Consider the following 10152-nt stretch of genomic DNA (forward strand, 5'->3'; position numbering starts at 1 on the left):
CCGTGCTTACCCGGGGTGTGGGATAAGGGAATAGGATTAAGTGCAAAGAGAAATATGGAAACTTTGAGAGGTGACAGACATGTGCTACATGTTTACCAGGCTGGTGTTTATGTAGGTATATAATTTTCATAACGCATGGAGCTGCATGCTTAAAATAGATGCAATTTTTGTTTTCTAACATTTGTTGTTCAGTCACTCAGTTGTGTCTGATTCTTTGTGACCCCATGGACTGCAGCACACCAGGCTTCCCTGTCCTTCATCTTCTCCCAGAGCTTGCTCAAATTCTTGTCCATTGAGTCAATGATGCCATCCAGTCATCTCTTTCTCTGTCGTCCCCTTCTCCTCCTGCCATCAATCTTTCCCAGCATCAGGGTCGTCTCTAACGAGTTGGTTCTTTGCATCAGGTGGCCAAAATATTGGAGCTTCAGCTTCAGTATCAGTCCTTCCAATGAATATTCTGGACTGATTGCCTTTAGGATGGACTTGTTTGATCTCCTTGCAGTCTAAGAGACTCTCAAGAGTCTTCTCCAACATCACAGTTCAAAAGCATAAATTCTTCAACACTCAGCCTTCTTTATGGTCCATACATGACTCTCAGAACCATACATGACTACTGGAAAAACCATAGCTTTGACTAGACAGACCTTTGTCAGCGAAGTAATGTCTCTCCTTTTTTTTTTTTAATACACTGTCTAGGTTTATCATCTTCCAAGGAAAAAGCGTCTTTTAATTTTATGGCTGCACTCACCATCTGCAGTGATTTTGGAGCCCAGAAAATAAAGTCTGTCACTGTTTCCATTGTTTCCCCATCTATTTGCCATGAAGTGATGGGATCGGATGCCATGATCTTTGCTTTTTGAATGTTGAGTTTTAAGCCAGCTTTTTCACTGTCTTCTTTCACATTCATCAAGAGGCTCTTTAGTTCCTCTTCACTTTCTGCCATAATGGTGGTGTCATCTGCATATCTGAGGTTATTGATATTTCTCCCAGCATCTTGATTCTGACTTGTGCTTCATTCAAAAGTTTATGCTTTATTAAAGTTAAGGTAAATTTTTAAAAATGTTTTAATCAATACGTTTAAAAAGTAAAAATCTAGAAACATTTTAAAGTTTTACTTAATCAGAAATGAATCTTCCCTAATATGCCCCTTCTTAAACATAAGGCAAATTGAAAATTAACTCACATTTATCCAGTATATATGCTCTTTGGCCAGATGTCTCAGTTTTCGGCACTTAGACTTTCCACTTCCTATGTTGCTGTTTTCCAACTTGCTTCTTTGTGATCAGTTCCGTTCAGTTCGGTTGCTCAGTCGTGTGACTCCTAGTGATCCCACGGACTGCAGCACACCAGGCTTCTTTGTGTTAATGAAGCTATTTTAAGATAAGCCACTGACCAACAGCTGTCTATTTCTTTCAGTATAGTGACAGGGGAAATAAACATTTCCCTTCTTCCTCTACTAATGCTGGGCCACATTCAGTAAGCTTTTTGGTTACTGTCATAGGTAGCAGCCTGTCTTTTCTGATGTTAAAACTGTGTTAATCCATCTGATAAAGGGTAGTTTGAGGAAGGTGAGCACAGCTCAGGACTCTTTAATCTGTCAAGTCCTATTTTCTTTTACCTTTGAAATGTTCCAGAATTCTCTTTCCAATCTGTCATAGACAAGTCTAACATCCCACCCGAGAGTTTACATTAACTTTTCATAGTATTATTGGCAGACATTAAGTCAATTTACAAAGAAGTTTGTCATCTATGATTTTTTGTATTACTAGTATCTCAATTGTGTTGTAAATTTGCCTTTTCTGTCTTTGTTAATGAAAAGTATATTCACATATACACTATATTTCTATGTTGCGGAGAGGAGAAAATTAACATTAGAGTAAATTTGGTAAGTAAGTGAAAAACATTTAAATTAGCTTCTATTTGAAAATAACTTACAGGCTATTTACAATAGACCTTTGATTATTAGAGAGCTAGCTTGCCAAGAATGTGGTAAATACTATTATGAAATGGATGATTCCTCCTAATGCAGTTGGAAATCATAATTTTCCACTCAGGTACAGTCTTCCAACTATAAGCGTCATACTGTAGAATATGGATTCGAAGTACCATTTTTTGAAACCCTATGCAATAAAACTTAGAGAACTTTGGTACAACTAATATAACTGTTTCAGTGAATTACAGAAATTTAAATCTTCTCTAAATATTTCCTATTAGATAACTCTCTAGTGAGAATTTCATTCAACCATCCCTGGCACTTTCTCAAATTGTGTATTAGAGAATTAGCTACTCAGATAGGGACATGTTACTAGAAATGGTAGTATTCTTAATCTGTCATTAGAAGATATTTACTATTACAACTAAGAACATGTTTCATTTTAACAAATAATTATTTCTTTCTTCCTCTTTACCCACAGATTTCATCTTCTATGCCATGAATAGTTACTATTAGAGATCATTCTCATGAGTAACTCTTAATTACTCAAGGAACTGAGTATACATCTAAGAACATTTATGTGTCACAAGTAACTAATTTTGAATAAATCTTGGCCTATGTCAACAAATTGGTAAGTAGTTGTGTTCAACATTTTGTCATACATCCAACTCTCCGCTACTACCAGAAGGCAAAACTCAAAGAAATATAGCCTCTGCCTTAAGATTTTGTTTCTTAGAAATAAGGAAAATATATACACATAAAGCAGAGAGAACAGTGAACTATAGCATAATATCAAGCACAAAAGTAACAATAGCTGTAAAGTTTATGTATCTGTCTGCCTGTGAAAGAAGGAAGACAGAAAGTATAATTAGAAAAGAAAATCTGACTACTTCTACTCACCAGGTCTTATCATTAGGGATTTTTATCCTTCTTAATACTACCAGCAATATATGAAGTCAGTATATATGCCCACATGCAGCATGAGGAAACTGAACCTTAGAGAGGTTAAGATGCTTATCCAAGGCACATGTCTAGAATTTACAATGCTAGTTTCAATCCAGGTCTAGATTTCAATGAATATTTATTGGTATTGAGGTTGTTCAGACATTAGGCAAATACAAGACTTTATTTGCTGATTCTGCTTCCTTGTGTGTTTTCTCACCATTTAAGGAAAGAAATGCTAAATGACAGATATAATTAGCCAGAGACACTTACAGAATTGTGTTTTAACAGGGTCCTTATGACCTAAAATTTAAGAAAAGATACAAGATACAATTGAGATGGAAAGGCCAGTAGGAAGAATAATAAGATCTTACTCTCATCATAGGATGTTTAACAGTCAGCAGGTATGCTGTAAACAGAGTTAGCACCATAAAAACCATTAATTTATCCCCTGAGTATAAATTGTTCAGATTGGAGAATGCTCAGAAGTTGTAACCAAAAATAGAATTCTCTAAGGACAGCCATTGGGTTTCTGACCAAAATGTGCTCTATTTTTCTTCTGTAATATAATTTTAATTTTTCACATAGCATTCCTCTAAGAAAGAAAGTCTGTCTATAAAGCTGGTGCCTGTTTGTCAATGTAATTTATATAAGTGGCTTTTATTGGGCTACAAATAATTTTGTCTTTTGAAATTGCAGAGTACGCTTGATTCCTTTTCTAAATGTATTTCCATATGTATCAATAAAGTATATAAAATTTCAATCAACATGGATACACATATATTTATTTCATTAAATCTATGCCTCAGTGAGATATTAACATTTCAGATTTCATGAACAAAGATATTTGAGTATTTTTACTATTAACTTAAGATTTTAGATCAGAAAGATTATTTGTATTTAAAGATATACATTACTTTTTAAAAGATACACGTCATTTGAAATCCATATTTTATATGCCACGTCACCCTCCTCATCAGATCAGATCAGATGAGTCGCTCAGTCGTGTCTGACTCTTTGCGACCCCATGAATCCCAGCATGCCAGGCCTCCCTGTCCTTCACCAACTCCCAGAGTTCACTGAGACTCACGTCCATTGAGTCAGTGATGCCATCCAGCCATCTCATCCTCTGTCGTCCCCTTCTCCTCCTGCCCCCAATCCCTCCCAGCATCAGAGTCTTTTCCAATGAGTCAACTCTTCACATGAGGTGGCCAAAGTACTGGAGTTTCAGCTTTAGCACCATTCCTTCCAAAGAAATCCCAGGGCCGATCTCCTTCAGAATGGACTGGTTGGATCTCCTTGCAGTCCAAGGGACTCTCAAGAGTCTTCTCCAACACCACAGTTCAAAAGCATCAATTCTTCAGTGTTCAGCCTTCTTCACAGTCCAACTCTCACATCCATACATGATCACAGGAAAAACCATAGCCTTGACTAGACGAACCTTTGTTGGCAAAGTAATGTCTCTGCTTTCGAATATGCTGTCTAGGTTGGTCATAACTTTCCTTCCAAGGAGTAAGCATCTTTTAATTTCATGGCTGCAGTCACCATCTGTAGTGATTTTGGAGCCCAGAAAATAAAGTCTGACACTGTTTCCACTCTTTCCCCATCTATTTCCCATGAAGTGATGGGACCAGATGCCATGATCTTCGTTTTCTGAATGTTGAGCTTTAAGCCAACTTTTTCACTCTCCACTTTTACTTTCATCAAGAGGCTTTTGAGTTCCTCTTCACTTTCTGCCTTAAGGGTGGTGTCATCTGCATATCTGAGGTTATTGATATTTCTCCCAGCAATCTTGATTCCAGCTTGTGTTTCTTCTAGTCCAGCATTTCTCATGATGTACTCTGCATATAAGTTAAATAAACAGGGTGACAATATACAGCCTTGACGAACTCCTTTTCCTATTTGGAACCAGTCTGTTGTTCCATGTCCAGTTCTAACTGTTGCTTCCTGACCTGCATACAGATTTCTCAAGAGGCAGATCAGGTGGTCTGGTATTCCCACCTCTTTCAGAATTTTCCACAGTTTATTGTGATCCACACAGTCAAAGGCTTTGGCATAGTCAATAAAGCAGAAATAGATGTTTTTCTGGAACTCTCTTGCTTTTTCTATGATCCAGCGGATGTTGGCAATTTGATCTCTGGTTCATCTACCTTTTCTAAAACCAGCTTGAACATCAGGAAGTTCACGGCTCACATATTGCTGAAGCCTGGCTTGGAGAATTTTGAGCATTACTTTACTAGCGTGTGAGATGAGTGCAATTGTGCAGTAGTTTGAGCATTCTTTGGCATTGCCTTTCTTTGGGATTGGAATGAAAACTGACCTTTTCCAGTCCTGTGGCCACCCTCCTCATACTTCTTCCTAAAAAATGCAAAACATTTTATTTACTTAATATAAAGGTCATAAAGAGAAAGTTATTAAAAGTACAGACAATTGCTATAATCAGAAATAAAGTTTAAGTTTTTATTTCAGTCATCTGGTTGGAAAAAGGTTGTGGAAGTTAAATGAAAGTAAGAAAGCTCAAAATTATTTTCAATATTATTTTCCAAATTTCACTTTTTATCAAAATTATTCTTGGAGGGTAAACTCCAAAACCAAGATACCGTATCCAAACATGTATCATTCTTACTCAGCAAAAGACAGGGCTGAGGATAGATGTCTACATATAAAGCAAGGTATTTCATGAGACCATTAATGTTTGGAAATCAAGAAATCTCTTTGAAATTCCAAATGGACCATAAGGAAGTTCTGACCTAAAATCAAAGCATTTGTAAGAATATGAAAAATAAATGAAATAAATGTCTTAGCAACCAGGACTTTGGTATTTAGTGACTTTCTTAGAATATCCCAGATTATTTTTTGTTCTGTACTGTAAGTATCAAATCAAATTCTTGATTTTCAAACATTAATGGTCTCATGAAATGTCTTGACTTACCTGTAGACGTCTATCTAAATGCCTAACATGAATGCTTCCTTTGTGGCTCAGCTGGTAAAGAATATGCCTGAGATGCGGGAGATCTGGGTTCAATCCCTGGGTTGGGAAGATCCTCTGGAGAAGGAAAAGGTTACCCACTCCAGTATTCTGGCCTGGAGAATTCCATGGACTGTATAGTCCATGAGGTCATAAAGAGTCGGACACGACTGAGCGACTTTCACTTCACTTCACTTCACTTCACTACCATGAATATCCAAGAATACTGTTAGAATTTTTTTCCAGTAGTCAATTTTACTCTGAAAGTGGCTCAGTCATGTCTGACTAGTTGTGACCCCATGGACTATACAGTCCATGAAATTCTCCAGGTCAGAATACTGGAGTGGGAAGCCTTTCCTTTCTCCAGGGGATCTTCCCAACCCAGGGATCTAACCCAGGTCTCCTGCATCGCAGGCAGATTCCTTGCCAGCTGTGCCACAAGGGAAGCCCAATTTTACTCAAGCATAGTAATTTTACTGGTTAGCTATGTTTTGTTTTAATTTGTACCTTATGTATCATTTTCTAACCCCACTTATTTATGTACCAAAATATAACTTCTGAAATTACTTCTATTACCTGGAATCACTATTTAATATTAACACTTTTTAAGATGATAGATTTATTTGTTTTTTTATACTTACTAATGGCCAGAAAATTTGGGATTGGCATATGAGGAAAAAATTTTCGGTAGAGTTCAATAGTTGGCAATTAAATTCATATATGATACATTGCATTGCCTGGAATCCGGGCATAGGATTCCCTTTCACTTTGGAAGGCATCCTAGTGCTCAATGAGTAGATCTTTGATATCTCTGATAGTCTTATCCTCTCAACCCAAAGCATGCTGTCATCAAGTCTCATCTCATTTAGTATAAGTCTTTGGGTGAATAGTTGTGTCCAGTGAAAGTTGGAGACATGAGTCACAGAATTGAAAGGCTTTTCCCTAATCTGGAATTTGCAGTATTCTAGCAGCAGGGCATTACTGAGAACTAAAGAGAAGTCTTGATTTGACAGGACACGTGACTTAAGCTGGGAAAAATACTTAATGAATTGAGATGGCTGGATAACTATGCTATAAATCAATCAAGAAGTCCAGAAGACATTGTAAACCACAGGCATAATGCTCTTATGGAGGAGTAATGCTCTTGTGGTTTGCAAAACCGTTCTGAGACTCTGAGAAATTTCAAGGATATAAATTCATCCCTAGTCATCCAGTGCTACTTATAAAGGGGGTAGAGATGGTTGTTTTTGTTGTTCTAATGTTTAAAATTTTCAACATAAGACTGCAGCTTGAAAAACTCATTTAACGAATTTTAAAATAATACTTTTGCTGTGTTGCACATGTCTGGAGGCTATTTGAATTTTATGGCATTGGGCTTATAAGTTGTCAGGTTAGTTTCACTATAATTTCCTTCAGTGACTCTGAAATTTCACCCCCTGTCACAAAAGGAGAATCTGCCCACTGAAAATGATATGAAAGTTCACACTGGATAGCTACACTAAACTGTACATATTTCTTCAAACGCTGCTGCTGCTGCTAAGTTGCTTCAGTCGTGTCCGACTCTGTGGGACCCCATGGACTGCAGCCTACTAGGCTTCTCCGTCCATGGGATTCTCCAGGCAAGAACACTGGAGTAGGTTGCCATTTCCTTCTCCAATGCATGAAAGTGGAAAGTGAAAGTGAAGTCGCTCAGTCGTGTCCCACTCTTAGCGACCCCATGGACTGCAGCCCACCAGACTCCTCCATCCATGGGATTTTCCAGGCAAGAGTGCTGGAGTGGGGTGCCGTTTCCTTCTCCCTTTCTTCAAATGACAGCAAAGCAAACTGGGAAGAAAATTGTCCACTACCACCAGTAACCTTCCTTGTTTTTTAGATGCATATGTTACTTCCTTCAAACTCCTACATTTTAATGCTAAATCTCTATATTTTGCTTTGTCCTATAATAAGGATATTCCCTAATTCTTTTACATTTTTGTGCAGCTCAATTAGCAGGGTAAAGAAAAAATGTGTACCTTTTAATTTATATATAATTTATCCTTTGCCAGAAAAAAATTTCAAGCAATGTCCACGAATTCATAAAATTATATAAGATTTCATAAACTAAATGGGAGATAAGAACACACTAGAAGAAGTAAAGGGGCTACCCTGGTGGCTCAGTGGTAAAGAATCCGCCTGCCAGTGCAGGAGACATGGGTTCGATACCTGGGCCAGGAGGATCCCCTGGAGAAGGAAATGGCAACCCACCCAGTCCAGTCTCCTTGCCTGGGAACTCCCACAGACAGGGAAGCCTGGTGGACTATAGTCCACGGGGTCACAAAGGAGTCAGACATGACTTAGGGCCTAAACAACAACAGAAGAGACGAAGAGACAAAGGACAAGGTTAAAGTGCTCCCTTCCATATTATGGTGAGGATACAAACTTGACTTTACATCTGTATTCAGTTGATGTGAAGAGAGAAAAGTGATGAACAAATTCTCAGAATTCATAATATAAAAACAAACCACTTATAGCCAATAATAATACCAAATATCTAATATAGTTATTTTAAAAGAGTGAGAGTGAAGTCGCTCAGTTGCGTCCGACTCTTTGCGACCCCATGGACTGTAGCCTACCAGGCCTCTCTGTCCATGGGATTTTCCAGGCAATAGTACTGGAGTGGACTGCCATTTCCTTCTCCAGGGGATCTTCCCAACCCAGGGATCAAACCCGGGTCTCCCACATTGTAGACAGACGCTTTACCGTCTGAGCCACCATTATACATATATCAACTCATTTAATCCTCATAAAAGCCCTACTCAATAGGCATTATACTTATCCTTATTTTTTACAGATGAAGAAATTGAGGCAAAAGAGATTAAGCAACTTTCCCAGGTCATATGGCTTGTAAGTAATTATGTTGGGATATTAATGTATGCAGTCTGGTTTCAAAATCCCTGATCCTAATTTCTCTGCCACACTGCCTGCAGAAAAATCCAAGTATTCTTATGGGAAAAAAATGTGTCCTGATCCTCATTATGACACTATGTCGTAATGTCTTTGAGAAAATTCTATAGTAGAGTCCACAATAATTTAAAAGACATGTTCTCCAAATAGACACATATTAAACCAAAAAGCTTATTAGAGGAATCAGTTCTATCAAAGGCCAATTCTTACCAGTGTAGGAAGGGGTTGTTTTCAGCAATGACGATGTTGAAGGCCATCTGGAGGTGGAGACATTTGCATAAGCTCAAAAGGATAAAAAAGTTTCTAGAGAGATAGAAAGCATGGGGATTATTTTCAGACGGCATTTTTAAACAGACCCTAAAAGTTGAATACAGTGGAGACAAAACCATTACGAAACTGGGACTGTACATTAAACCAATCATGTTTCAGTCACAAAATAGTCACAGATCATATACACATCCTGGCAAAGGTTTGATTGGCAGTATTCCCAGACATGTTGGTGGCCCTTGTGAAACTATAGATTTCCAGACTCTGGCGAACCTACTGAATTCAAGTTCCTAGGTAAAACGTGTAGATTCAAAAAACCCAAATAACCTTCCCACGTCAAGAAATTGGAGTCAGGTGTTTCCAATGGCAATAAAATTCATCAGGTTCACGTTACTTGAAACAAAAATTGTGAGAACTGGTATATGACTGTTCATATATTTTAAAGCTGTGAATTATTTGATAAAAGAATAATGCTTGCTTAGGTCGCCTTTCATATGTCATATTCAGATTGGTGTCACTTTCTACATGACTCTTTCTTCAGTAAGGAAACATTTCATCTCTTTTTCAAAGTACTAACTTGGAAAGAATATGTACAGTTACATCAAACTGTGCCTACTTATTTTTATTACGGCTTGAAAAAAAAAGTATCATACGTTGGGTTTTAAAGAAGCATACTTTACACGTTAATTAAAGTGAATGTGCATGTGTGCTGAGTCGCTTCAGTCAAGTATGACTCTTTGTGACCCCATGGACTGTAGCCTGCCAGGCTCCTCTGTTTATGGGATTCTCCAGGCAAGAATACTGGAGTGGATTGCCATGCCCTCCTCCAGGGGATCTTCCTGATTTAGGGATCCCACCCTCCTCTCTAATAGTCTCCTGCATTGGCAGGAGGGTTCTTTACCACTAGCACCACCTGGGAAGCCCAATTAAAGGGAGTGTCTATCTTCAAACTAATGTACTTGACATATATTTTGTATTAAATTTCAGATACAGTACTCTTATGGGTCTTTAGACTTGGGATCATCAAAACTGAGGACAGGTGATTTGTTTTATTGCTGGGAACTTGAATAGCTAATGGTCTGTAAACCAGCAAATGTAA

The sequence above is a fragment of the Bos indicus genome, chromosome 20 (genome assembly GCF_029378745.1).
Source record: "Bos indicus isolate NIAB-ARS_2022 breed Sahiwal x Tharparkar chromosome 20, NIAB-ARS_B.indTharparkar_mat_pri_1.0, whole genome shotgun sequence".
NCBI lineage: Eukaryota > Metazoa > Chordata > Mammalia > Artiodactyla > Bovidae > Bos > Bos indicus.